We start from the raw sequence: 6513 nt of genomic DNA on the forward strand, positions 1-6513 counted from the left end.
GTTGTAGATCGATTCTGGAAAGATGCCACCCTAATTCCTGCACCAAAGTCATCCTAATTAAAAATGGCATCTTCTTTAGGTTGTAATGTAGTTCAGTACCGGAGGCAGTGCCTCTCAAAACATAGTCCGTAGTGGTGGATCGAAGGAGAACCATGCTCTTCACAGAAGGTTGTGACTAAGCTATCCTTTTCTATCCTTTGCGTCACGTTGATTAGGAAAGGAACACCTATAGGACGAGAGTACTATGTCAGAGTCAGCTTATAAGAACTATAATACTTCGTATTAAAGACAGGCTCGGAACTCGGCTTTACATATAAGGGTATCTTTAACCCGGTTCACTAGAAGCTGACACGAGGGACCAGAACGAACCACTTCATCTTTCCGCAGGTCCGGCTTGAAGTCCAGGCATAAGCAGTCTATGCGGCAGGCCAGAAAGACAGCGCTAAAGGCGTCAGTTCAGTTGCAAGCCTAAGCCAAGAAGGAACGAAGTTACTGACGTCCAAGGAGCCTCCTGTATTGTCTTTCTGGTTTTCCTGTACCCCTACGAAGCAAAAGAAGAAGGGGTGCGCAGAAACCAAGAAAACTAAAGCATCTGAACGGCAACAGCTAAAGTAGTTGCTTTTAGTGTTGTAGTCCAATTTGAAATGGATGGAACTGGCACTAAAAATAAATGAAGAAAGGTACACGTAATATCATATAGGCTCGACATTTGGACATAAATGAAAGGACCGGCTTCTTTCAATGAAATTGGCTCGTCTTGTTTGAACGGATAAAGTAGGGCATGCTGGACTCTGCTAAAGAGCCACTATTAGTAGCCGCCTAGTCTTTCCCGTCTATCTTTTTTCCGATCTAGCGAGAGCGAGTCTTTGTCCATTGAAATTACATAGATAGATAGCCCATAGAAGTAATGTCATATAATAGAAGAGTCTCGCAATCCAGTTCCACGGTCCCGAAAGATTCATGGAATTCAGACCTTAACTTGGAGTATAGACAAGTGGCAAGGAACCAGTTTTTGATACCGGCATGCAAAGGTTCGAATCCTTTTACTCCAGATTGACTCGCCAGAAAGTTGAACTCTTTCTCTTCATTTAGAAGGCCTCTCCAATGCAAGCTATAGCTCGAAGCTGTCTCTACTGGATCGCATCTGTTTTGTATCTAGTTCGTAGCCGCAGACTCGTATAGAAATAAATGCTTTATCTTAAGAGCACTTGAAATGAGAGAGCAGGTAGAATTTCCTATAGTGGGTCGTTTTATCTTAAGAGTACTGAACTTGAACTGAGAGAGCAGCCAACCTGGCAATCCAATTCCGATCAACAAAACTTGGAGGGATGGCTGAGTGGCTTAAGGCATTGGTTTGCTAAATCAACATACAAGATTATTGTATCATGGGTTCAAATCCCATTTCCTCCGGTTGAACGGAAAAAGAGCAAGCTACTCCTTGTAAAGCGCTCGAAGAAAACTTTAGGAAAGAAAGTGGCTTGGGTAGCTCAGCTGGTTAGAGCAAAGGACTGAAAATCCTTGTGTCAGTGGTTCAAATCCACTTCTAAGCAGCAGGCGAGACGGATTTCCTCAAGTTCCTGCAGGGTGAGAGACGAGGTGTAGCGCAGTCTGGTCAGCGCATCTGTTTTGGGTACAGAGGGCCATAGGTTCGAATCCTGTCACCTTGACTGTAGATCCTCTCCTTTCAGTCGAGTCACTAAACTATCTTGTAATATCGTAGAATAAGTATCTTCTTTCGTGAGCAAGAAGTCAGTAAACTCCCATGCTTTCCGTTGGTCAACAACCAACAAAAAAAGAGAGTTTTCTTCTTCGCAACTCCTACATCTGTCTGTCTAGGGGGAATCATAGGAAAAAAATAAATTATGTCATTCCGAAGAAGTCTTCTACAGAGGGAAAGCTTCTTACGAATGAAAGTGAAAGTTAGTGGAGAGGAAAGATCTCCAGAAATTCTTATCTCATTCCATTCCAGCGGCTCGACCAGTAATCAATGGCGAAAACTCAAAAATCTATGGTTTCCCGGTAGAACCCCATTTAGCCCAAGCGGGAAGGTAGCACAGCTTGCTCATAGTGCAGGCCCCACTTGTGTATTGTTTTTGGCTGAAGAAGCTTCGGACAGGTTAGAGTTCCTACCTTCTTCTGACTCCATGGACCAAGATCTGCTTTCATTATGTGGGCAATACCGCTCAACTTTAGTAGATCATGTGGATGTAGAAAAAGCTTCTCATTTTGATGAAATGGAAAGATCTTTCTTCAATTTCCATTTACCAAGTTCGTATCTTTCTTTCGTATGTGAATTCGATAGCGCCAACTAATGCAGGAGTCCATATAGATCGGGAAGATAGAGTCTCAAGGTCGGGTCGGACGACTTGAAAGCTGAGTCTTCGTTGTCTTGCTTTCCTTCCTAAGTTGTTTAATTTACTTACTTCGTTGACAAGAATAGATTACAATCAGAAAAAACAGAGTCTTTGTCTAAAGAAATGCGTTGAGAAATGGCAGATGTATAGAACCCTTCAACGAGATAGTGCTTTTTCAAATCTCTCAAAATGGAATCTGTTACAAACATATATGCCATGGTTCCTTACTTCGGCAAATGGTTCTCTTGGGTCTACAGAGACATAGATTTCGCCTAAACGGATGACTAGAATTGGTTTCTCAAATAGCTATGGTCCTTCTGAACTCAATAGGAACGGCTTCGACCACAATAGGCATGAATGAAAGGATATGAAAAGGTCATTAGAAGATAGAAGGCGAAGACCCAGGCTCAGGAAGAGGAACATCCGAACTAAGATGGCGAGATCAGCATGCCGCGGTGAATGAGAGATCTTGGGAAGAACCTTACATGCCTTGATACCAGTACTCAATAGTCACGAAGGCATGAGAACCAAAGAAGAGCATGAGAAAGGAGAAGTAGACTATCCCTCTCACGTTAGACCACTAGAAGGAGCACCTAACGAATCAACTACAAGAAGCATACACAGCACGCCGCTCCTTACAGTAGTGAACATCAGCATGAACCGTTGGGACTCGAAAGCATCGCTAAAGCACACAGCTGAGGGCTCAAAGCCATCACCCTTTATTATAGACGTAGTTTTCCTCTTGTTTATGTATCTATGGCGAAACGCCGGAGCTTATCCGTAACCAGAACATCCAGTCAAGATAGAGACTGTTATTAGCCAATATAGTTAACGTATGCTTAAGCCTATCTATCCGTTTTTGTTATAGTTGAACTCATATGTTTACTCCAGTAAAATAGTAGATAATAAAATATAAGGAAATGCGGGCTCATCACCCCTAGAACTGCCTTCTTTTCAAAGGTAGAAGCCTTAGAACTGCTCTGTCTTTTCGACTACGGATGTAGCTGTAGCATTCCCATCCCAGCTTATTATACTCCGGGGTTGCTCCAATCCCCTTTCTTAGATAGTATAGAGGCAAGATTGCCCAATTTCCATCTAGTCTTAGAGTTCCTAGAGTTGCTGAGTTCTGAGTTAGTTGCTAGCTTTACTGAGTTAGCAGTTAGTAGCTTTGCTTTTGTTGCAGTAGTTGACTTGCTTTGCAATAAAGATATAGATTTTTTAACAATGGAGTAAATGGGTTAGCTAATTGGTTTGCTTACAGATCTTGAGTTCAATCTAATTGCTTTGCCTAGTGAGTTATCTGCTCCCCTTCGTTATTTGCTAGCTTTCCCCATTGCCTTTCTGTATACTTGTCGAGTCACTGCAGATCCTCTCTTTCTCACTACTTCGCAGTCCTTTCATCCAAGCCATGTTCATGGGATACGAGAGCGTATAGCTTTAGGACGTGGAATTAGCCAACTCAGATGAATTTAATCGAGGTCCTGCGGATCCCACCCAATCTAAATACAGTTATAACGCCGGTGGACCAGACGAAGGAAGTAGTACCTTTGTAGCTTAATAGAGATCTTTTCGGCTTAACGGGACAGACATGCATGGGAAAGGCTCTAAGCTAAGCTTCCTGAGAATGGCTATCATCAATAGCTTGCCCCTTCTTTTTAACCCATACCTCGCACTGCGAAACATGATCGTCTTTTCTTGGTCCATCAGTTATAGGTTCGATTCCGGTCAATGGGCTAGTCAACCTATCAGACATGAGAAAGCCGCGATCATAGATATAAGCCAATTAAGTCTACGGCTGAGATCAGTTCATATATATATTGACACTCTCTACCTGGGCCCGCGCGCGTTATGCGACGAAAGAAGGGAAGCTAACCGCATGGTCTTTCTCCCTGTCGACCTCAATCCGACCCCATGCTTTTAAGATGGTGTACACAGCTAAACGCTTAAGTAGTTCCGTGCTCTGTCTTTGAGTGCGCTCTACTTTTCATCTCTTTATCGGGCTCTAAGCTAAGCCTGCCGCTAACGCTTTGCGGGTCGCATTCGTCTGATCCACCAGTTTCACACGGATATAGATCTCCTCAGCCAACCTATACTGGCGCAAGGGCTAGACTCGAATGGGTAAGAAAAGAGTGTTTTTATTGCGTAGTTTAAGAATGCATGGGTGGGCCCGTATGAGGACTCTAACGAGGGAACCGGTGCGAAGCCGATGGGCGCCCACTTCATCTTTGTCACTGGATATGTGCCGCAGCCTATTGGTTACAAAGAAACGAATAAATTGCTTTCGCCACAAGGAGATCGGCCGATGGCAGCTGCTTCAACGGCACGACCAGGCTCAGAACAGGAAGAGCAAAGCATGAGTGAAAGGTACGAAATTTCTTCTATCTTCCCTTAGCGTTGCTTCCCTACCTCTCTTTCAAAAGGCGATTCTCGTTCCTCCCATGTCATGTCAACTATGCAAACTCTTAACTAAGCGCGGTGTAGTTCCCTAGTAGACGTGTGAACAGCTAGGAATTGGCTTCTCTTGCTCTCTGCGACTCGAAGTACACGTACGTGTTGGAAAAAAAGAGTGACTACTCGGTCCACTTTTTTATAGATTTTTTGGAGTATTCTAGGCTCGCCGGCCTCTATAATGAGTGGTTTTGTACTCTGGGAACGTGAGCTTCTGCATTATGAATCGTTTGGATAGAAGGTTCCGTTCCTTCGAACACTTCTGACTAAACCTATGCCTTCTCTGTTCTGGACCATGAGAAGCTAGTGCAAGCTGAGTTTCCTCTTGCCCTGGGCCCTTACCCCACGATGGATGAAACGCGAAAGAGAAACCAAAGACTGGTCAGTCAACAGGAGATTAGCACGAGCTAAGATAGATAGAAAGAAACGAATGGATTAGCTCCAGTTGTTTCGCTATATCTAATATATTTCATAAAGTAGGAGTCCGCAGAAGCGGCGTAAGCACCTGTGTTCCACTGTCAAAGGACATACCAGATATGGCTGGCCACAGAAAGACAAGGTGTAAGCGGAAACTCCCCTCCTTAGCCGTGCATAGGTTCCGACCCTGAATTGTTCGTGGTTTGATTACGCGAGTGGGTCTTCATCAGGAAATTGAACTCACGAAGTATGGGGGACTGATTAGGAACTTCTGTAGAGATTAGGCCTCCTTCACATCTAATGTTGAGAAAGAACAGCTTCTATTAGTGGCGTCTATTCAGGAGAGTTTGGTTCCACAAAATGAGAATAGATTGAAAGATAAAAGGGATGGCCGTAGCACCCAGTGCCCATGTCCCAATTGGTAGAGGCTGGCTTAGCTAAGGCTAGATCCGGGATCCCCTAATAAATTTGAGTTGAAAAGCCCCATAATGAAGTGACTTCTTCCTTGGTCCCACCTTCGCCTAAAAGGAGGAGAGTCACGCCTTTCTTCGATCTTGAAACACATCCGAGCATCGAATTGTCTTATGTAATCAAAATGAGAATTGACTTATGTAATGTAGTTTTCTTTCTTTCGACGAATAATAGGTACCCACAACCCAGGCAGAGTTAGTGAGCCGTGTAATAGGCGACCATTTCGCGCGGTTCGGGGGGCACTTGAGTCAGCCGACGGCGCCCGGCTGCGTCTTGACCCCTATCCAATTTTTGGGCCAATTCCCCCTTCGTACTACCAAAAAATGAGATTCTTGCCGAATCTGAGTTTGCTGTTCCAACCATTACCAAACTAATACCTATTCCGTTTAGTACTTCAGGGGCTTCTGTAGCGTATAATGTCAATCCCGTAGCGGATCAATTCCAACGAGCATTTCAAACAAGTACTTTTTGTAATCGACTCTATTGCTTCTTCAATAAACGCTGGTTCTTCGATCAAGTTTTGAATGACTTTCTAGTCAGATCCTTCCTGCGTTTCGGATATGAAGTCTCATTCGAAGCTTTAGACAAAGGTGCTATTGAGATCTTGGGCCCTTATGGTATCTCGTACACATTCCGACGATTGGCCGAGCGAATCAGTCAACTTCAAAGTGGATTTGTTTATCATTATGCCTTTGCAATGTTACTTGGTTCAACTTCATTTGTGACCTTTTCTCGTATGTGGGACTCTCTCTCTTCTTGGGTAGATAATCGATCGTCTTTCATTTTGATAGTGAGTACTTTTTATACTAATAAGTAAAGTAAA

At 43.8% G+C, this 6513-nt stretch overlaps 1 non-coding gene across 1 annotated transcript; it reads left to right on the top strand.

Annotated features, from left to right (window-relative positions):
- Nucleotides 1–1476: 1476 nt before the first annotated feature.
- On the top strand, nucleotides 1477–1550 carry TRNAF-GAA. The gene has a single exon. It is a non-coding gene; the product is annotated as a tRNA-Phe (tRNA).
- Nucleotides 1551–6513: the final 4963 nt, after the last annotated feature.

The sequence above is a fragment of the Papaver somniferum genome, chromosome 11, assembly GCF_003573695.1.
Source record: "Papaver somniferum cultivar HN1 chromosome 11, ASM357369v1, whole genome shotgun sequence".
Taxonomy (NCBI): Eukaryota; Viridiplantae; Streptophyta; class Magnoliopsida; order Ranunculales; family Papaveraceae; genus Papaver; species Papaver somniferum.